This window comes from Pseudonaja textilis, chromosome 1, assembly GCF_049901715.1.
Source record: "Pseudonaja textilis isolate UNSWEBS1 chromosome 1, rPseTex1.2, whole genome shotgun sequence".
In the NCBI taxonomy this organism is placed as follows: domain Eukaryota; kingdom Metazoa; phylum Chordata; class Lepidosauria; order Squamata; family Elapidae; genus Pseudonaja; species Pseudonaja textilis.
In genome coordinates, this window is record NC_141990.1 from 8,107,698 (window position 1) to 8,130,868 (window position 23,171).

Here is a 23,171-nt window from a genome sequence, read left to right on the forward strand (position 1 = left end):
AAACTGTTTTACATGCTATCAAGCTAACCATACCTTCTTAACACCCAATAAAATTAAACTCTCCATTCATTTAGAAGGTAAACCCTGCCTAATGGAGGTCGATACCGGGTCAGCGCTCTCGATTATTTCATGGAGCACGCTCAAGAAGATACGTCCCAGCCTGTCCAGGAAACAGCTGCAGAAGAGTCGCCTATCCTTACGAGACTACCAAGGAAAGAACATTCCAGTAATCGGAACAGGCAAGTTCCTAGTCAAATTCAGAACCTTTAAAGGACACCTGCCATTAGTGGTAGTTGAATGGTGCCCTTCCTAGTCTTTTGGGGTTAGATTGGTTCCCCTCTCTTGGCCTTAACTTAACAGGGGTTCATGCTGTCTCGTCCTCTGACACCGACTCACTATTCTCTGATTACGCTGACGTTTTCAGCAATGAATTGGGGTGCTACAAGGGCACGCCTATTTCTTTCTCAGTGGACCCCCAGGCAGTTCCCATCCGTTTGAAACCGCAGAGAGTGCCATTCGCTCTGCGTTCTAAGCTGGATGCGGAACTAGACAAATTGTTAAAACAAGGGGTCATCGAACCCACGGATTTTGCTAAGTGGGAGACACCTATTGTCACACCCTCAAAAAGATGGTAGTATAAGGATGTGTTCAGATTACAAGACCACAATCAACCGCTATTTACAGACTAGCGCATACCCAGTGCCAGTAATCCAGCATTTACTGCACACATTCGAACCGGAAAGATATTCGCCAAATTGGATATGTCTCAGGCTTACCAACAGTTTCCTGTAGACAACCAAACGGCCAGTGCAAACTATTGTTACCCACAGAGGGCCTTCCGATGCAAGCGCCTCCAATTTGGTGTGAGTGTCGCCCGGGCATATTCCAGTCGTTAATGGAACGGATCCTACAGGGCCTCCCTGGCGTGGTTCCGTACTTTGATGACATCTTGGTTTCCGCCCGGGACAGAACACAGCTCTTCCTCAGAGTTAGAGGGTGTTGGACAGATTCAGACAGCATGGCCTCAAACTAAAAAAGAAAAATGCACCATAGCCACTAAGCAGGTGGACTTTCTCGGTACCGAATAGACGCCTCTGGCATCCACCGGTAGAATCAAAGGTTAAAGCCATTCACGAAGCGCCCACACCGGCGTCCAAACCAGAACTACAAGCCTTCCTAAGCCTGCTGAACTTCTATGCATCATTTTTGCCGCACAAGGCATCAGTGGCAGAACCACTGCATAGACTATTAGATAAAAATGTTCCATGGCACTGGGGACCCAAAGAGGAATACGCTTTCAGGGCAGTCAAGTCACTCCTCACTTCAGACGCTGTACTGATCCAATTCAACCAGAACCTACCGCTAGTTTTGGCAGCAGATGCCTCGCCTTTCGGAATTGGGGCCGTATTAAGTCATAGACTACCCAACGGGTCCGAAGCCCCATTGCATTCTTCTCTAGAACATTTTCAACAACAGAACGCAACTATAGCCAAATCGACTAAGAGGCCCTAGCTGCCGTAGCAGCTGTTAAAAATTTCATGAATTTCTATTTGGGCACAACTTGAACTGGTTACAGACCACAAACCGTTGTTGGGGCTTCTCTCCGGAGAAAAGCAAACACCACAAGTCTTGTCGCCCGAATGACAAGATGGACTTTATTCCTGGCAGCATATTCATACAAGTTAGTGCACCGTCCAGGAAAAATCTCAGCCATGCAGATGCCCTCAGCCAGTGCCCGCTACCAACGCCTGTGGAAGATCCGGCCCCAGTCCACACCATCTTTGACACCAGTGAGTTCAGAATTCCAATCACTGCGAGAGACATTGCCTTCCAATCAAGGAAGGACAAACTGATCGCCCAGGTCCTGGACTGGGTACGGAGGGGGTGGCCGGGCAGTAACCCTTCTAACAATTTTCACCCTTTAAAGTCCGCCAGCAGGAGCTTTCCAGTTTACAGGGTTGTCTGCTGTGGGGGACCAGAGTTGTCATTCCAGAATCACTGCGCCAACCCGTCCTGAAGGCATTACACGAAGGGCACCCCGGCATTGTACGAATGAAGGCGTTGGCACGGGGCTATGTATGGTGGCCGGGCATGGACGACGAAATTGCAAAATGGGTAAGCTCCTGCCGTCCCTGTCAAGAATCCCGACCAGCGCCCCCAGCAACCCCTCCCACCAAATGGGAAAGCGCCAACGCACCATGGTCCTGTCTACATGTTGACCTGGCCGGCCCATTCCATGGCAAAACATTCCTAATAGTAGTAGACTCATTTTCTAAGTGGATTGATGTGGCACTCCTACTCTCAACCACCACACGAGCAATCGCCCAAGCACTGACTCGTTTGTTCGTCACACACGGTCTCCCAGACACCATTGTGTCGGATAACGGTCCTCAATTTACGTCCACAGACTTTAGCCGGTATGTCACCAACCTAGGCATCCGGCACATCCTAACGGCTCCCTTTCACCCCTCGAGCAATGGGTTGGCTGAACGAGCAGTCAGAACAACCAAAGAGGCCCTCGCCAGGTTCTCCCAAGATGACTGGCATTCCAGACTCTCTAGATTCCTTATAAGCCAACACTCGACCCGTGCACGGTCACAAACAAGTCACCGGCAGAGCTACTGATGGGCAGGCGCTAAGGACAATACTAGACAGGCTGCACCCTCACTATTGCCCAGATACACCCATTGGGTCTAACAGTAGGGTCAGGAGTTTTGTCTTACAGGATCAAGTCTTCGCCAGAAATTACGCGGGAGACCCGTTGTGGGTACCTGGCAAGATCGTGGCCATCACGGGGCCCAGGTCGTACCACATCCAGTTAGAAGACGGGCGCATCTGGCGGAGGCACCTGGATCAGTTGAGGAGCCGGCAGATCGAGCACGCCACCACCGACCCAGAGACCGCAGCAACATTCCAGGCACCGCATCTGGTACCTAGCTGGGACATTCAGAATAACCTGCCTCCACCAACCGAACCGAGAGAGCAGATGGCTGACCGCGACCATCCTACAGAATCAACATCCATCCCCAGCAGCTCCCCTACCGCACGGGAGACCTCAGCGACTCGACAACCCGGCTACCAAGGGACCAAATCCCCGCTGTCCCGAACTCTGTGCCACCCACTCCTGCACCCGAACTAAGAAGATCAGAGCGGCAACACAAACCGCCTTCATACCTTAAAGACTATTCATGTTCGTATCTGGGGGGAAGGGGTGTTATGTCCTTGGGGCTGACACCAGTTCTCCATCAGGTCCGCAATTCCTACGGGGGCGTTCTTAGTCCCCATTGGCTGGCTCCCTTCGACAGTCGGCTATAAAAGCCGGCTGCTAGGTTGAGCCAGCTGCTGTTCGCTGGTAGGTCTGCTGTTAGCTGCAGACGCGACAGCCCCCTTTATTCCCATGAATAAAGCGTGTGTTATGACTGAAGCTCTGGTGTGGCCTCCCTTCTTTCCGAACTTAACAAAGAGGGTCTCCCCATTTATTCGTACCTATTTCCTGTATTCTTACTCATGTTTATACTTATACCTATTGTCTTGTAAGCAACTGACAAATCAAATAAATAAATAAATACTTTTGCATTTTGAATCTTATCTTATAACCTAATAAAAGGTTTGAAAGTTTTTTTAAAAAATCGGGCATGTGGCCTGAAATTATAATGGTTGCAAAAAGACGTAAAATCGGCCCTAACTCCCTTAACAACCACCCCACATAACAGCAGAAATGCTGTCCCCCCACCCCAATTATGGTTGTAAGTTGAGGACTATCTTTATGTAAACACTTTCTACAGGTAGTCCACAATCGAGCCTAAAATTTCCATTGCTAAGCAAGACAGTTGTTAAGTGAGTTTTGCCCCATTTTATGACTTTTCTTGCCACATTTGTTAAGTGAATCACTGCATCTGTTAAATTAGTGACATGGCTGTTAAGTGAATCTGGTTTCCCCGTTGACTTTGCTTGTCCCAAGCCCTGATCCTGAGCTACTACAGCTGTCATAAATATGAGTCAGTTATCAAGCATGTGAAATTTGACCACATGATTATTTGGATGCTGCAATGGTCATAAGTTCACAAGTAACTTTTTTCAGTACTGTTGTGCCTTTGAACGGTCACTAAATGAGCTGTTCTAAGTCAAGGACTACCTAGATATGACCATGATTGCTATTGATTTGAGTCTACAATTCAGCTTCGGAAAACTGAAGATCAGGAGTTTGTTACTCAATTAACAAATAATTAACAGAGTTGGAAGGGACCTTGTGGGTCATCTAGTCCAACCCCCTGCCCAAGCAGGAGACCCTACACCATTTCTGACAGAAGGGAGTCCAATCTATTCTTGAAAGGCTCAAGTGATGAAGCTCCCACAACTTCCGAGGGCAACTTCTGTTCCATTGGTTGATTTTCACTGTCAGAAAGTTTCTCCTTATTTCCAGGTTGAATCTCTCCTTGTTTAGTTTCCATCCATTATTCCTTGTCTGGCCTTCAGGTGCCTTGGAGAATAGCTTGATCCTCTCCTCCCTGTGGCAGCCCCTCAAATATTGGAAGACCGCTATCCTGTCTCCTCTGGTCCTTCTCTTCCCTAGACTGGCCATGCCCAGTTCCTGTAACCATTCTTCTGTTTTAGTCTCCAGTCCCCAAATCCTCTTGGTTGCTTTTCTCTGCACTTTTTCTAGAGTCTCAGCATCTTTTGTACAGTGTGGTGACCAAAACTGGATGCAGTACTCTAGGTGTGGCCTTACTAAGGCTTTATAGAGTTGTATCAGTACCTCACTTGATCTTATTGTTTAGTCTAGAGACAAGTCAAGGGTACCCCTAACAGTAAATCTAGAAACCATTATTTGTGCATTTCAATCTCACAAGATTGATATGATTTCCCTGATTTTTAGGATAGCCTCTTTCATTTTGAGCAAAAAGGTTTAAAAATAATTCTAACCCTAACTTTAATCCTAACCGCCCCTATCTTCCATTCGCTACAAAATGTCTGACTTCCAATGCTAATTTCTCCTCGTGCCAACTGTTCTAATTCATTAGGCCTCCAAACTGTCCAGATAAAAAAATCAGGGGTATCAGGTTAACCTCCAAAGCAAACAATCCTCCCAAGATGGCTGCCAAAGGGCCAAAGTTCACCCCCTTTTTACAGATCATCTAAAACTTTGTGGTGGGGGAGAGGGTGTCAACCTATCTGGGTTAGGGAAACCTCGGTGCAATTAATCTCCCGAATTATAACCAAGCCTGTTTTTGTAAGTGAAGTTTCTCTCCACCGTGGAACATGGGAAGCTGAAGCATCTGTTTTTTAAACCAGTAGGGAATTTCTTCTTTCTTAATTTGTTTGTCCTCATGTGTGAATCAAGCTGAGGCAGGTATAAAAGTCACCAGCCATTAAGTGTTGTCCTAGTGAACGATCGCTTAAATATGAGCCAGCAAATGTGCGGCGGCAGCCAAAAAAAAAGCCAATAGAATCCTAGGTTGCATTAATAGAGGAACAGTATCAAGATCATGGGTTAGTACCGCTTTATAAGGCCTTGGGAAGGCCACACTTGGAATACTGCATCCAGTTCTGCTCACCACAATGTAAAAAAGATGTTGAGACTCTGGAAAGAGTGCAGAGAAGAGCAACAAAGAGGATTAAGGGACTGAAGGCTAAAACATGATGAGCAGGAATTGGGTATGTCTAGTATGATGAAAAGAAGGATCAGGGGTGACATGATAGCAGTCTTCCAATATCTCAGGGGCTGCCCCAAAGAAGAGGGAGTCAAGCTATTCTCCAAAGCACCTGAAGGCAGGACAAGAAGCAATGATTAGAAACTAATCAAGGAGAGACGCTAAGCTAGAACTGAGGAGGAATTTCCTGACAGTGAGAACAATTATTCAGTGGAATAACTTGCCTGCAGAAGTTGTGAATGCTCCAATACTAGAGATTCCAAGGTCCCTTCCAACTCTGTTATTCTAACATTTCTAAGAACTGGAGATTTTTAAGAAGAGACTGGAGAGCCGCTTGTCTGAAATGGTATAGGGTCTCCTGCTTGAGCAGGAGGCTGGACTAGAAGATCTCTAAGGACCCTTCCAACTCTTGGATTCTGTCGTCCTATCCTCACCAATAAATCTGGGATCCCAAACATGGGAATCGTAAGTCCTGCTTAGAACAGGGCAGAAAAGGTCTCGATGCTTTTGAACACAGATGTTGGAAGAGACTTCTGGACAGTCAAGAAAGCAAATCAATGGATCATCAAACAATTCAACCCAGACTTCGCCACTCTAGTTCTAGTCCCGCCTTAGCTATGAAAGCCAGCAGAGTCATTTGGACCAATCAGGAGACTCTGAGTTCCAGTCTTACCTTAGCCATGAAAGCCAGCTGGGTGACTTTGGGCCAATCCCCTGAAGACTGGGGGTTCTAGTCCCGCCTTAGCTATGAAAGCCAGCGGAGTCATTGGGACCAATCAGGAGACTTTGAGTACCAGTCCTGCCTGTGGACTGGATGACTTTGAGCCAAATCAACCAATCGAACTTAAGGTGGCAAAATTGGGCACGACTCATTTAACAACCGCCACGCTTGGCAATGGAAATCCTGGCCCCACTTGCGATCGTAAGTCGAGGACTACCCGTATTGTTTCAGTCACTCCCTAAGCAGTTGCTGACAGCCAACGAGAAAGATATTTATTTATTTTCTGGATTTACACCGTCAATCAAGAAGTTAGACTTGTTCCAGGCAAATTCTCAACATCTTTTCCTTCCAGCCTGGCCTTCCCTGCCTGCAGCTTCCAGGGAGGGGATGGGGGCGGGGGAGGAGAGAGAGAGAGAGAGAGTGCAGAGGGTGCATTATGGGTGGGTTAGGGTGGATGGGAAGAGCAGATTTGCAAAAATTTGCACAACCAGCCAAGCAGAACCTATTTTCTCTCCCAGTGCAATTAACAGCACCAACATTTACAATATATATATATATATATATATATATATATATATATATATATATATATATATATATATGTAGTTGTAGCAACGTTTCGGCAGAATCTCATCTGCCATCATCAGGCTTCTGTATATATATACATATACATATACATATACATATACATATACATATACATATACATACATACATACATATATATATATATATATATATATATATACACATATACATATATATGTATATATATGTCACATACACACACACACACACACACACACACACACACACACACACACAATTACCAGTGCTTTCGGTTAAGTAGAGGCAAGTATATTAGATAGCAGCAAGGGGTTGATCTTAATGTGTTTTTTTTTTCCCTCCTCAATCCGAGAGGAGAGAGAGAGAGAGAGAATGAGTCTAGCATTTCCTTTGTGCAGACAGAGAACTCCTAAATCCTACGTAGGCAGTAAAATCAATGCTGTGGAACCATTGATAACAAACCTAAGGCGTAGCTGCTCGCTCTTGTTTTTAGCCTCCGTCGTCTTCCGCGCTCTCCCTTTCTGCCCTCCTTCCTTCCTTCCTTTTTTTTTTTTTTTGCTACATCCCCCCAATTAATTAAGCCTTTCACAGGCCTGTAATTAGGAACATTAGCAAGTCATAAAATTGCCGCTAGTCTCTAAATTATGTCCTGGCCCAAAGCAATTTGTTTTTAATTCCTTTTGAAGACAATAGCACTGCAGAGTCCTATATATCTTCGTAGCGGTATACTGTTTACTTCTTTTATGACTCTATGAAGATCTAAATTCTTCTACTGCTCCCAGATGTACCCCAATGGAGCTCTCCCCCCCCTTCCCCCACGCTCTTCCCTCCACCAACCTTGTGCATCTTCAGGGCCAGAGCATGGGTTCCAGAGAAAAAGATGCTCTTGAAATATGGATAAGGGGTCCCCTTCTGTAACCCACCCTACTCCATTGTCTCGCCCCGTAGTACCAAGACAGATTGCAGGAGGGTGAAGGAGAAGTAAGATCATGTCACAATGGACCTGCCCTTGTTTGCGGGTCTACAACAACTTGCTATGGGCCAATTCATCACAGCCAACTCACTGCTGGAATGGAATGGATTGGAATGGGATGGAATGGATTAGAATGGAATGAAATGGAATGGGATGGAATGGGATGGAATGGGTTGGAATGGAATGGGATGGAATGGGATGGAATGGGTTGGAATGGAATGGGATGGGATGGAATGGAATGGAATGGAATGGGATGGAATGGGTTGGAATGGAATGGGATGGGATGGGATGGGATGGGATGGGATGGGATGGGGATGGGATGAGATGTATTGGAATGGGATGGGATGGAATGGATTGGAATAGGATGGAATGGATTGGAATGGATTGGAATGGGATGGGATGGGGTGGATTGGAATGGGATGGAATGGAATGGGATGGAATGGCAGGCATAGCATAGCAAGGCATAGCATAGAATAAAATAGAACAGTGTGGCATGGCATGGCATAGCAAGGCATAGAATAGAATAGAATCGGAATAAGAATCGAATAGAATCAAACAGAACAGAATAGAATAGAATAGGAATAGGAATAGAGTAGAGTAGAGTAGAGTAGAGTAGAGTAGAGTAGAACAGAAAATATGGAATGGAATGAAATAAAGAATAGAATGGAATGGAATGGAATAGAATAGAATAGAATAGAATAGAATAGAATAGAATAGAATAGAATAGAAAAGAGTTGGAGGGGACCTTGGAGGTCTTCTAGTCCAACCTCCTGCTCAGACAGGAAACCCTATACCATTTCAGACAAATGGTGATGAGATTAGCTTCCACCTCCTGACATTTTATACAATGTCCCTTCAACAGTTCCAAGAAGGCTCCACACCCATTTGCACTACTCAGGTGACCCTGATGTCACAAACATACCTCCAAGTAGCCTCCACAACTCTCTAAAAGGATGCAAATGACCAGCTGTCTGCAAGAAATATAAATCCTTCCATTTCCCCACCATCCAGTCAGAGCTGAAGCAGCTTCTCGGATGAGAAGCGAAACATCTTCAGAAGAAAAACCAGAAAGTCCAGTTGCCTCCTGAAAAAGCACCTCTGGGTTCTCAGTAAGTGGTAGACATCACAAAGTAGACTGAGAAACAGTCCGGGAGGGACCCAAAGTTTAGCCTTCCAAACTTTAATAAAGCCTTTAAACTTTAACCATAGCACTGTAATATCAATTGATACAGTTCTACACGTTCTCACAAATTAATAATGTTCTTAATGTGGCTCGTTGCACAGTTAGCCAGATGTTCAGACTGGATTTGGCATTTTTGTCCATCTATCTAGTCCTTCCCTAGGACCTGAGATAGGCAAATGTGGATGTTTGATGGTGTCAAAGGTATCATGGCAGGATGTCAGCTGTTCCAAGTAAAATTGCCTTTTGCAATTGACCAATGGTGAATTTGTCAATGCCAATGATGTTCAAATGGTGCTTGAATTGTTTTGGGTGGGCATTCAAGATGCTTATTATGAGTATTGGTACGACTACCTCTGCTTTCTTTGGTGCCGTCATTCTACTTCTATTTGCACGTCTTCCTATGCAGTAGTAACCAGAGTTATGATGTGTTTCATTCTGGTACAGAGACACAAAAGGGGGATCCTGAATGAATGAATGAATGAATGAATGAATGGATGGATGGATGAATGAATGAATGAATAAACAAATGGATTCTTTATTGGCCAAGTGTGATTAGACACACAAGGAATTTGTCTTGGTGCATATGCTCTCAGTGTACATAAAAAGAAAAGATACATTTGTCAAGAATCATCAGGTACAACACTTAATGATAGTCATAGGGTACAAATAAGCAAGCAAATCATACTAGGAAACGGTTAATATAAATCATAGGGATATAATCCTTGAGTACTTTCTGAACTTGCCTGTTTTCTTGCATTATCCAAACTTACAACTCAAGCTAATAGTAAACAACAGCCTAATCTAGGAACCTCCAAGTCCATTCTCACCAGTAGCAACATGCATATAAACAGAGAACAAACTCTATTCTCTTCTAGCACTGATGATGTTATCTAGTTGGGTTTTGAAATGTCTGCAAGAAAGCCACCAAGCTCGGAGAGTACCAAGGTCCTTAAAGTGACTAATCATCCCCCAAATTTGGAGATTTAATTCCCAATGTTTATTGTTGTCCATCATTATATAACTTGTACAGATACATGACCCTTAGCCACGTTGTTAGGCAGGTTCTCAGCTGTGACTCAGTGACAAAAAAATAAATAAAGTCTGAGTCCGGGTTTGTCTTGATAAGTCAGTTGGTTTATTCAGCTGAAGATGAGGAACCCTGATCAGAGTGCAAGACAGAGATTTATACATGTCTTTGCTTTCGCTTAGTTACATAAGAGGAAGCTGGCACTCAGTAAGGTATAAAAATATAGAAATTATAAAAATAGTCAAGCACACCTTCTGTGGCTTTGGTCATATAACCTTGGAGTCCTCCCCTATCTTGTGCTCACGTGAATGTTTATCACATACCTTATGGACGCGGTGGCTGAGTGGCTAAGGCGCCGAGCTTGTCCATCAGAAAGGACGGCAGTTCAGCAGTTTGAATCCCTAGCGCTGCATAATGAAGTGAGTTCCTGTTACTCATCCCAGCTTCTGCCAACCTAGCAATTTGAAAGCATGTAAAAAAAAATGCAAGTAGAAAAATAGGGACTATTTTGGTGGGAAGGTAACAGTGTTCCGTGTGCCTTTGGCATTTAGTCATGCCGGCCACATGACCAGGGAGACATCTTCGGACAGCGCTGGCTCTTCAGCTTTGTGACGGAGATGAGCACCGCCCGCTAGAGCCGGAAACAACTACCACAGATGTGCAAGGGGAACCTTTACCTTATGGATAAATGTGACCTTCAAAATCAATGGGGAAAGCCAGATTCACTTAACAATCACATGATTCCCTTAACAACTGCAGTGATTTGCTTAACGGCTGTGTGGGAAAAAGGGATCGTAAAATGGGGGAAAATCTCCCTTAACAACCATTTCACTTGGCAGCAGAAATTTTGGGGGGACATTGTGGTCATAAGTCAAGGGCTACCCGTAAGGAAAAGCAGAGCCATCTTCAGAACCAGACATATCTCAGCTTTAACAGATAACAGATAATCAGAGTTAGAAGAAGCTTGTAGGTCATCTAGTCCAACCCCACCCCCGAGCGGGAGACCCTACACCATTTCTGAAAAATGGCAGTCCAATCTCTTCTTGAAAGTCTCAAGTGATGAAGCTCCCACAACTTCCGAGGGCAACTTCTGTTCCATTGGTTGATTGTTCTCACTGTCAGAAAGTTTCTCCTTATTTCCAGGTTAAATCTCTCCTTGTTCAGTTTCCATCCATTATTCCTTCTCTGGCCTACAGGAGATTTAGAAAATAGCTTCACCCCTTCCTTTCTGTGGCAGCCCCTCAAATATTGGAAGACCGCTATCATGTCTCCCCTGGTCCTTCTCTTTACTAGACTAGCCAAGCCCAGTTCCTGCAACCGTTCATTGTATGTTTTAGTCTCCAGTCCCCTAATCATCCTGGTTGCTCTTCTCTGCATTTTTTCTAGAGTCTCAACATCTTTTTTATAATGTGGTGAATAAAACTGGATGCAGTACTCTAGGTGTGGTCTTACTAAGGCTTTATAGAGTAGTATTAGTACTTCCCTTGATCTTGATTGTATCCCTCTGTTAACACAATTTAGGATTGCATTAGCTTTTTTGACTGCCGCTGCATACTGCTGGCCCATATTTAGCTGGTTGTCCACTAAGACTCCAAGATCCCTCTCCCAGTTACTGCTATTGAGCCTGGTTTCATCCAGTGTATATGTGTACTTTTGGTTTTTCTTGCCTAAGTGTAGGACTTTACTTTTCTCTACATTGAATTTCATTTTGTTAGATGTGGCCAGTGTTCTAGTCTGTCAAGATCCATCTGGATCTTGAGCCTATCTTCTTGGGTGTTAGCTATTCCTGCCAGCTTAGTATCATCTGCAAATTTGGTAAGTTCCCCTTCTATTCTCTCATCTAAGTCATTAATGAAGTTATTGAAGAGTACTGGGCCAAAGACGGAACCTTGTGGCACCCCACTGCTTACTTCCCTCCATGTAGACTTAGACCCATTAAGGACTACTCATTGAGTATGGTTTGCCAGCCAGTTGCGAGTCCATCTAGTGGTGGTGCTATCTATTCCACTTTTTTCTAGCTTACTAAGAAGTAGGTTGTGGCCTACTTAATCGAATGCCTTGCTGAAATCTAAATATATTATGTCCATAGTATTTTGCTGGTCTACTAATATAGTCACTGTGTTGAAGAATGAAATAAGATTGGTTTGGCATGATCTGTTTTTAACAAACCCGTGCTGACTGCTAGTTATTACTTTACTTGTTTCTAGATGTTGGCAGATCTGGTTTTTTTTATTAGCCTTTCCAGTATCTTCCCAGGTATTGATGTTAGGCTGATTGATCAATGAGGAATTGATTCTGTGGTGTGGATTCATTTTCTGGTTAGACATAGCAAAAAAAGGCAAAAGGGCAAGTTGAGAGGAAAATGGTAGGGTGAAAAAAATACAGGATCCCTCAGTGGTTACTGGTTTCCACGACTTGAAAAGGAAAGGGCATGAAAGGGAGGAGTGGGCTGGGTGACTGAATAGAATATCCGTTCTCAGTGACAAACAGGTCGATTCTTTCTGTGATGAGCATTTTTTTATATACAACTCAAGGCAGTGAACATGCCTCCTCTTCTCCCTTCAATCCTGTGAGGTGGGTTGGACTCAGGGGTGGGATTCAAAAACTTTTTATGACTGGTTCTGTGGGTGGGCATGGCAAAATCCCCATTCTCTCCCCACCCCACTAACCTAGTTTCCAGCTCCGTTCTCCTGGGCAGGGCAACCAAAGAAGACCCAGCCGATCCGCTGGGACTCAATGGGAGGCAGAGAATAGAGCGGGTCGGTGGGGCCAGTCAGAGGTGGGATTTGCCAGTTCTCCGAACTACTCAAAATTTCTGCTACCGGTTCTCCAGAACTGGTCAGAGCCTGCTGAATATCCACCTCTGGTTGGACTCAAAGAGAATGACTGGCCTAAAGTCACCCAGTCAGCTTTCAGGCCTAGGGTGGGATCCGAACTCAAAGTTTCATGATGATTGGCCCAAAGTCACCCAGACAGCTTTCATACCTAAGGCAGGACTAGAACTCACAATCTCCTGGTGATTGGCTCAAAGTCACCCTGACCTAAAGTGGAACTAGAACTCACCATCTCCTGTTGATTGACCCAGAGTCACCCAGTTGGCTTTCATGTCTAAGGCAGAACTAGAACTCACCATCTCCTGGTGATTGACCCAGAGTCACCCAGTTGGCTTTCATGGCTAAGGCAGAACTAGAACTCACCATCTCCTGGTGATTGACCCAGAGTCACCCAGTTGGCTTTCATGTCTAAGGCAGAACTAGAACTCACCATCTCCTGGTGATTGACCCAGAGTCACCCAGTTGGCTTTCATGTCTAAGGCAGAACTAGAACTCACCATCTCCTGGTGATTGACCCAGAGTCACCCAGTTGGCTTTCATGTCTAAGGCAGAACTAGAACTCACCATCTCCTGGTGATTGATCCAGAGTCACCCAGTTGGCTTTCATGTCTAAGGCAGAACTAGAACTCACCATCTCCTGGTGATTGACCCAGAGTCACCCAGTTGGCTTTCATGTCTAAGGCAGAACTAGAACTCACCATCTCCTGGTGATTGACCCAGAGTCACCCAGTTGGCTTTCATGTCTAAGGCAGAACTAGAACTCACCATCTCCTGGTGATTGACCCAGAGTCACCCAGTTGGCTTTCATGTCTAAGGCAGAACTAGAACTCACCATCTCCTGGTGATTTGTCTAAAGTCACCCAGCCGGCTTTTATGCCTAAATCGGGACTAGAACTCGCTGTGTCCTGGTTTTTAATCCAGCTCTTTAACTACTACACGAAACTTCTTCTGAGCAAACGTCACAGGTTAGGATGGTGTTTCTCAATCTTGGTGATTTTAAGAAGTGTGGGTGGTCCATCACTGGAGGACTTTAAGGAAAGATTGAACAACCATTTGTCCAGAAAGGTACTCTTGTTCAAACAGGGGTTTGGCTAGAAGACCTCAAAAGCTATTTCCACCTCTGTTATTCTACTTCTAAGATCTCAAATCCTTATGGCTTCTCCTATCCCTGAAATAAAATCATTTTTATTTGAAGATGGAGGGGGAGGGGGAGGGGGAAGAGGGGAGGAGAGAAGAGGAGAGAGAGGAGAGAGAGAGAGAGAGAGAGAAAGGGAGAGGGGAGAAGGAGAGAGAGAAGAGGGGGAGAGAGGAGAAGAGGAGAGGAGGGAGAGAGAAAGAGAAAGAGAGAGGAGGCGGTGGAGATAAGGAGAGAGAGGAGAGAGAAAGAGAGAGAAAGATAGAAAGAAAGGGAGAGAGAGAGGAGGAAGAGAGAGAGAGGAGGGAGAGGGAGAAGGAGAGAGAGAGAAGAGGGGGAGGGGAGAGAGGAGGAGAAAGAGAGAGAGAAAGAGAGAGGAGGAGGAGATAAGGAGAGAGAGAGGAGAGAGAGAAAGAAAAGAAAGGGGAGAGAGGAGGAGAAAGAGAGAGAGAAAGAGAGAGGAGGAGGAGATAAGGAGAGAGAGAGGAGAGAGAAAGAGAGAAAGAAAGGAAGAGAGAGAGAAGGAAGAGAGAGAGAGAGAGAGAAGGAGAGAGAGAGAAAGAGGTAGAGGGAGAAGGGGAGAGAGGAGGAGAGGAGAGAGAGAGAGAGAGAGAGGAGGAGGAGATAAGGAGAGAGAGAGAGAGAGAGAAGAGAGAAAGAAAGGAAGAGAGAGAAGAGGAAGAGAGAGAGACAGAAGGAAGAGAGAGAGAGAGAAGGAGAGAGAGAAAGAGGTAGAGGGGAGAAGGAGAGAGAGAAAAGAGGGGGAGGGGGAGAGAGGAGGAGAGGAGAGAGAGAAGAGAGAGAGAAAGAGAAAAAGAGAGGAGGAGGAGATAAGGAGAGAGAGAGGAGAGAGAAAGAGAGAGAGAGAGAGACTCGAAGTGCTTAGCTTGAATAAGTGTTTTTCTGTTGTCATCTTCAGATCTTGAGCGAAAATCTGGAGAGAATAAGTAAGAGAAACATACATTACACCCTCTGCTTTTTATCTCGCTCACGTGATGCTTTCATGTTTCATCATGAATGGCCCATTTTTATTCTCACTGGTGGGGATAAAACTATATTCCGTGGCACCATATATCAAAAAGAGGAACACCGGTCTCCTTTGCATTAATATAAATAGCTGTTTAGGGCCGATTTCTCAGTCAGATATTCCCACCTCACCCGTCCTTCATCGACACGGCTCGGCATCACGCTGTAGCTGGCTTACTTAGAACAGGAGTCTGCGGCTTTTATATATATTTTCAAGATAGGGATGTTGTTGGTTGTGGATTTTTCTTTCTTTCTTTTTCACAAAAGAAGCAACCCGCGGAAAACAATAGCACTGAAACCAAGGAAACCAAAAGGATTATGATGATGATATTTTTGTAATTTCTAAAAAAACGAAGAGGCCCATCCATTCAGGATTTTATTTTATTTTATTTGCAAGCGTAGGAATTAGATGGCCATTAAATTTGCGGTCTTTCCTCCGTGTGAAAATCGGTTTTGCCAAACAGGCCTGCTTAGATGTTAGGAATGGAAATAACAGGAGCTGGAGGGATGGATTTTTTAAAGCTCTCTTTCTTTCTCAGGTGGAGCAGCATGGGAAGATGGAGGAGAGATGCAAAAAAGGAGACCGTAGATCATTTTTTACAGGTGCGAAATCAATCTTCAAGGACAATGTATCTGTCATTTTTTAAAAAAACTGCTTCCCCTATACAGACAGATGCACGCACATTTGTGTACTGCCTTCCCTATTTGAACCAATATTTGACAACTGAGTACTAAGCTAAGAAAAAGCATTTTATTTCTCTTCCAAATGAACCCCATCAGACTGTGCCTTTTGCCCAAACTTCCTTCTGTTTAATGGCTCTCACAAGCTCAGTTAACCGAAAGACCAAACAAAACTGCCTTGGTAAGGCCACACTTGGAATCCTTCATCCAGTTTTGGTCTCCACGATGTAAAAAAGATGTTGAGACTCTGGAAAGAGTGCAAAGAGCAACAAAGGTTGATTAGGGGACCGGAGGCTAAAACATACGAAGAACGGTTGCTGGAATTGGGTATGTCTAGTTTGATGAAAAGAAGAGCTAAGGGGGACATGATAGCAGTCTTCCAATATCTGAGGGGGTGCTACAAATAAGAAGGTGGTCAACTTATTCTCCAAAGTACCAGAAGGCAGGACAACAAGCAACAGATGGAAACTAATCAAGGAGAGGAACAACCTAGAACTAAGGAGGAATTTCCTGAAAGTGACAACAATTAATTAGTGGAATGACTTCCCTCCAGAAGTTGTGAATGCTCCAACACTGGAAGTTTTGAAGAAGAGATTGGACAGCCATTTGTCTAGAATGGTATATGATCCATATTAGCAGGCTTGAAACCCTGCATTCCTATTGGTCAACAAAGACAACTACCTGATTGGACAGCCAAGACGGCTGTGATTGGTTCGCTGAGAGTCTACCGCAATTGGATGAAACCAATTGCGGGAAACTCAAAGCAATGTCATTGGCAGCCTAGCCGCGGCCAGCTCTATAAAAGTGTTGTTCTTCACTTGGGACTAGCCTATAAAATAAAGAGTTGTTGTTCACTTAACCCAAGTCTCTTGTCTCCATGAGCCCGACCTGCCGAACTTAACAGTATAGGCCAGGGTTTCCTGCTTGAGCAGGGGGTTAGTCTAGAAGACCTCCAAGGTCCCTTCCAATTCTGTTATTCTATTATAACTGTTGGGATGCTGTGATGGTTATAAGCATGTGGACTGGTGTGTAAGTCACCTTTTTTCCAGTGCAGTTGTAACTGTGAACAATTGCTAAACAAATGGTTTGTAAGTCCAGGATTACCTGTCCCTCTCTGCCATTCATTTCCATTTGTCTCTTTAACACTGGAACACAGCCAGGGGTGGGATTCTACCAGTTTGGACTGGTTTGTTCTGGGTAGTTCTGGGGATCATTTGGGTAGTTCTGGGGATCATCAAACCAGTAGTTCTGGGGATCATTTGGCTGAACTGGTTGTTACACTGGTTGAATCCCACCACTGAACACAGCTTAGTTGAAGTAAGAAGCAACGGAGTCAGTCAGGAATGGGGGGGGATGGACTCTACTACCCATTAGCCACATGGGCAAGAGGTGATGGGAATGGGATTTTTTTAAAAAAAAAATGACTTCAGTTTCCTGCTTTCTTCCATTCGGTTGCTGAATGCTCCTCAGCTGCAGCCAGAATGCAAATAGGAAAAAAAAAATCCCACTTGACAGCCATTCAAAACAAATAAAGAAAGGGATAGTGAAAGCAGGTGGGAAGGAGAGAGATATGGACGGAAAGAGGAAAAAAAAAAGAGGTAGACTCTGAAAAAGAGGTATACTCTTTCTCCAGCATTTGCTGATAAGAGGCATGTACCTGGTGATAAATATGCCCAAGCAAACGACATCTCTGAAAGTTTCATTCTTCCCCCGCTATCTAAATGAGCCTTTCCTGAACCTCACTTTTTTTTCTTCTGCAAGTGTTGTTTGTCCGTTCATCATCAAGGAAGATTAAAGAGTCCACCAGGCCATCTGGATTTGCAAGAATGTTATTCCGTCTTGCGGGCATCTTTCCTCCAAATGTTGATTGCACCGTTCCAGGCTTCTCTCAAAGAAGCTGATAATCACCTTTAAAAAAAAAAAAAAAAATTAAGTGAAATTCGCCCAGCTAGATGAACTTAATTGTTCATCCTGATGGACCTTCAGACCTTTGGATTCCAGCTGGAAGGTGCTCACTCAAGGATGGGAAGGATATATTAGTTTGTAACAGGAGAGAAAAAAAGTGGAAATGGGTAAAATTGGTTCGGAGGTTCATTTCTTTCCCGAGATCAAAGGCCTTCTCCATTTCCTGCATCTTGGTAGACCCTTATTCCATTCCAGGATGAAGGAACCTTTAAACAGGTCCACCTGACGTGCATGTAATTAAGGGTAAGGGTTTTGGGGAGAACATGGAGGTTTAAAAGAAACACCGGGCCTTCTCTCTAATGCAGCGAAGGATGTATCCTCTCTCTAATCCAATTTCCTAAACAACCAACTCCTTCCAAATGAATTTTGATCTCATTTCTTCAAAGTACTTGAAGGCAGGACAAGAAGCCATGGATGGAAACTTCTCAAGCAGAGATCCAGCCTAGAACTAAGGAGAAATTTCCTGAGAGTCAGAATAGTCAGTGGAATGGCTTAGCCTTCAGAAGTTGCAGGTGTTTCATCACAGGAGGTTTTAAAGAAGAGATGGGACAACCTCTTGTCTGAAAAAGTAAAGGGTCTTTTGCTTCAGCATGGAGTTGGACTAGAGGGATGCCCATAACTTCTTGAGGCAAGTTGTTCCACTAATTAATTGTTCTAAGTTTGGACCACTTCACCAGGAGACTGAGAGTTCTAGTCCTTCATTAGGCATGAAAGCTACCTGGGTGACTTTAGCCAATCGCCAGGTAACTGTGAGTTCTAGTCCCTCCTTAGGCATGAAAGCTACCTGGGTGACTTTGGGCCAATCACCAGGAGGCTGAGAGTTCTAGTCCCTCCTTAGGCATGAAATCTACCTGGGTGACTTTGGGCCAATCACCAGGAGGCTTAGAGTTCTAGTCCCTCCTTAGGCATGAAAGCTACCTGGGTGACTTTGGGCCAGTCACCAGGAGACTGTGAGTTCTAGTCCCTCCTTAGGCATGAAAGCTACCTGGGTGACTTTAGGCCAGTCACCAGGAGACTGTGAGTTCTAATCCCTCCTTAGGCATGAAAGCCAGCTGGGTGACTTTAGGCCAATCACCAGGAGACTGTGAGTTCTAGTCCCTCCTTAGGCATGAAAGTCAGTTAGGTGACTTTGGGCCAGGTCTTCTGTCTCATCCCAACCTACCTCACAGGATTGTTGTTGTGGGGAAAATAAAAGGAGGAAGGAGTGTTAGCTATGTTTTCCACCTTGAGTTATTTATAAAAATAACAAAGGTGGGATTTTTTAAAAAAGAAATCTAAAAACAAATAAGGATATCCCAGTAAGATCAGAAATGCAAGATTCCCCACTTCCACCTTATTTTACTCTCACTCTCTTTTTGAGGCTTCCGTTATTTAAAATAACCCTGGCTTTTCCCTCTTTGTTACTTCAGTGTTGAAGTAGTTATTACCTAGATGTTGAATTTGTTATTAGGATTTTATATTTTCCCCCTCTTCCAGTGATAGTCACAGTTTTATCTTTACTGTCCTCCATTCTCATAAGTCTATGCCGAGAAGGACAATTTCATTTACAAGATGTGATGAGAACACGGGAATTTTAATCACTCCGGTTTTTTCTCTATATTGGATCATTTTTTTCCCCTTTAAAAATAAGCAGCAACAACCACAGGAAAACAGGCTTCCCAGATTTAATGCATCACATCATAGCCAGCCATCAAAGCAGGTTGCTTACAGATCAGTTAAAAGTCTCCCCAGACTTCAACACTTAACAAGGGTTCAGCTGCAGCTGGGATGAGAAGTAAGTCACTGTTTTTTGCCAGATCCTTTTTTAAATAAACATTTCTTGACTGCTTTGCTTTGCTGTGTATGTGAGTGAGGGAGAGGGAGAGAGAGAGGGAAAGAGGAAGAGGGAAAGATAAAGAGAGAGGGAGAAAGGGACAGATAGAGAGGAAGAGGGAGAACCCGTAAGAAAAAGGGAGAAGAAAGAAGAGAGAAGAAGAGTGATGCAGAGAAAGAGAGAGACAGGGAAGAGCAAGAGGAAAAGAGAGAGAGGACAAAAGAAAAAGAGAGAGGGAAGAGACAAGAAAAGAGAGAGGGAGAGAAGCGGGGAAGAGAGAGAGGGAGAGCAGAAGAGAAAGGAAGAGAGAAAAAGAGAAGAAAAGAGAGAGAAGGACAGAAAGAGTGAGAGAGAGGAAGACAGGGGGAGAGGGAGGGGAAGAGAGAGGCATGAGAGAGAGGGGGAGAGGGGAAAAGAGAGCTAGAGAAAGAAGGGGAAGAGAGTCCCTTCCAACTCTGATTACCTGTTATCCGAAAGTCACCATGTTCCTCAAGTGGAAGGAACCTGGGCACTCTCTCTTCCATTTAAACTAGGGGTCTCCAACCTTGGCCACTTTAAGCCTGGTGGACTTCAACTCCCAGAATTCCCCAGCCAGCTTAAAGTTGTCAAGGTTGGAGACCCCTGATTTAAACCATCATGCCCCATACTCCCTGTGGATGGATGCCCGCATTTCGTAGGCCTCAGTTTCCCCCCACCCACCCACCGTGCATCCTCCTGTGCCTGCCTCCACATAAAAGGAAGCGGGCAGGAAATGGGGGCTGTCGGACATCTTGTTAAATGGCCTGTCAAGGGTTTTTTTTACAGGATTCATTTAAACTCTTATTTCATTCTACATAGAGGGCATGCCATTACCGAAGAGATGGCAGATAAGGTTTCCCTGCGCCTACTGGGAGCCAAGTGTCAATTTAAGAAATAAAATAAATAAATAAATAAACCCGGCTGAGCCTGGGATGGTGATAAGGCAGCTTTTCGGACATGCTTGCCCATCTCCAGGCTGAAGGGAAAGGATGGATATCGCAGGCTGGAAAGGACCTCAGAGGCCAGCCATGAGGGACAGGCCTTCTTTACGTTGTATTGTGTTGTGTTGTGTTGTGTTATGTTCTGTTAAGTTACCTTCTGTTATGTTCTATTGTTGTGAAGTTCCATTGTGTTATGATGTGGTGTTGTGATGTTACGTTATATTACAATTTTATTCTATTAATTTATTTGATTTTAATGAGTTTTATTATTTTAAATTGTGGTTTTATATGTTGTAAGCCACCTTGAGTCACCACGGTGAATAGGCGGCAATACAAATCCAATAAATAAATAAATAAATAAATGTTATGTTATGTTATCTTATGTTGTGGAGTAGTGTGGTGTTGTAGATGTTACATTATGTTATGATGTTACGTTATGTTGTAATGTTACATTACATGATGTTACAATGTTAGGTTATGTTATGTTGTGATGTTACGTTATGTTTGATATGTTATGTTATGCTGTGTTGTGTTCTGATGTTATGTTCTGGTGTTGTGTTGTAATCTTATGTTACATTATGTTATGTTTGATACATTATGATATGTTGTGTTGTGTTCTGATGTTATGTTCTGATGTTGTGTTGTGTTGTATTGTGATATGATGTTATGTTTCATGTTATTTTGTGTTATTATGTTCTGATGTTATGTTGTGTTGTGATGTTATGTTACATTATGTTACATTACCTCACAATATTATGTTGTGTTCTGATGTTACATTATGTTATGTTATGTTGTGTTGTGTTCTGATGTTATGTTCTGATGTTGTGTTGTATTGTATTGTGATATGATGTTATGTTTCATGTTATTTTGTGTTATTATGTTCTGATGTTATGTTGTGTTGTGATGTTATATTACATTATGTTACATTACCTCACAATATTATGTTGTGTTCTGATGTTATGTCACATTACGTTATGTTATGTTGTGTTGTGTTTATTTTACTTTTATTTTTTTATTATTTTATTTTAATTTAATTTCTATTTTTTTCTTCATACAGGTTGTCCTCAACTTACGACCACCACTGAGCCCAACATTTCTGTAGCTAAGCAAGGCAATTGTTAAGTGAGTTTTGTCCCATTTTAAGACCTTTCTCGCCACAGTTGTTATGTGAATCCCTGCAGTCGTTAAGTTAGTAACATGGTTGTTAAGTGAATCTGACTTCAAAACTGGATTATAAGTTTGGGTGATCCGGTCATAACTTAGAATGGTCACTAAACAATCAGTTGTAAAGCAAGGACTACCTGTACACAATATTTGGATCTCCTGTAATTTGCCCTGTTTCTGAGCAGCCGATGAAAACTGAGATGAATAAATGAATGAATGAGTGAATGAATGAATGATCAAAGAAGAAGAACCAGAAGTGACTTCAAGTCAGAAACCAAAGCTGGAAATGCCAACCCCAGCATCTATTTCGTTGTTCCCTGGAAGTAATTAATTTTACAATTTCTTCTAAGGCATTCAGGCTGAACAGCGTAGAAATAAAGGCAAACTGAAGGGGGTAAGTTGCAGAAATAATTTCTTTGATTCCCCCAGCTGATGCTAACTGAGAGAGTTGTGAAGTGAATTTGGCCCCATTTGCAAATTTTCTTGCCACAGTTGTTCGGTGAGCCACTGCCGTTGCTAAGAGCCGTGGTGGCGCCGGGGTGCAGTATTGCAAACTAACTCTGCCCACTGCCAGGAGTTTGATCCTGATTGGTTCAAGGTTGACTCGGCTTTCCGTCCTTCCGAGGTGGGTAAAATGAGGACCCAGATTATTGGGGGCAAAAGAGGCTTACTCTGTAAACCACTTAGAGAGGGCTGTAAAGCCCTATGAAGTGGTATATAAATCTACGTGCTAATGCTATTGCAGGCTAACTCTGCCCACTGCCAGGAGTTTGATTCTCACCGGCGCAAGTTTGACTCAGCCTTCCATCTTTCCGAGGTCAGTAAAATGAGGGCCCAGATTATTGGGGGCAACATGCTGACTCTGTAAACTGCTTAAAGAGAGCTGTAAAGCATTATGAAATGATATATAAGTGCTCTTGCTCTAGTAACACAGTTGTTAAGTGAATCTGGTTTCCCCATTGACTTTGCTTTTCAGAAGTTCCCATGACCCCAGGACACTGCAGTGGTCATAAATTTGAACCAGTTGCCAAGTGTCTGAATTCTGATTAGGAGCCCACACAGATGCTGTGACGGTCATAATTGTGACAACCCTAACCCTTATTTCACTGCAACAGAGAGAGTCGGAAGTCATTGTTTCTTTTTCTTATCCTTCCTCACTTCTCTTCCCCCTCTTCCGCCCCACTGTTTTCCTTCTTACTTTCATATTTTGCATCATATTCTAGCTTATAACTCAATAAAAATGTTAAACTTGTCAATGTGATTAGGTCACATTAGCCACTTTTTAAATTGCCATTGTAACTTATGAAGCTAAGCGAATGGTTTACAGATTGACAGAGTTGGAAGGGACCTTGTAGGTCATCTAGTCCAACCCCCCCACCCAAGCAGGAGACCCTACACCATTTCTGACAAATGGCAGTCCAGTCTCTTCTTGAAAACCTCCAGTGATGATGCTCCCACAACCTCTGAAGGCA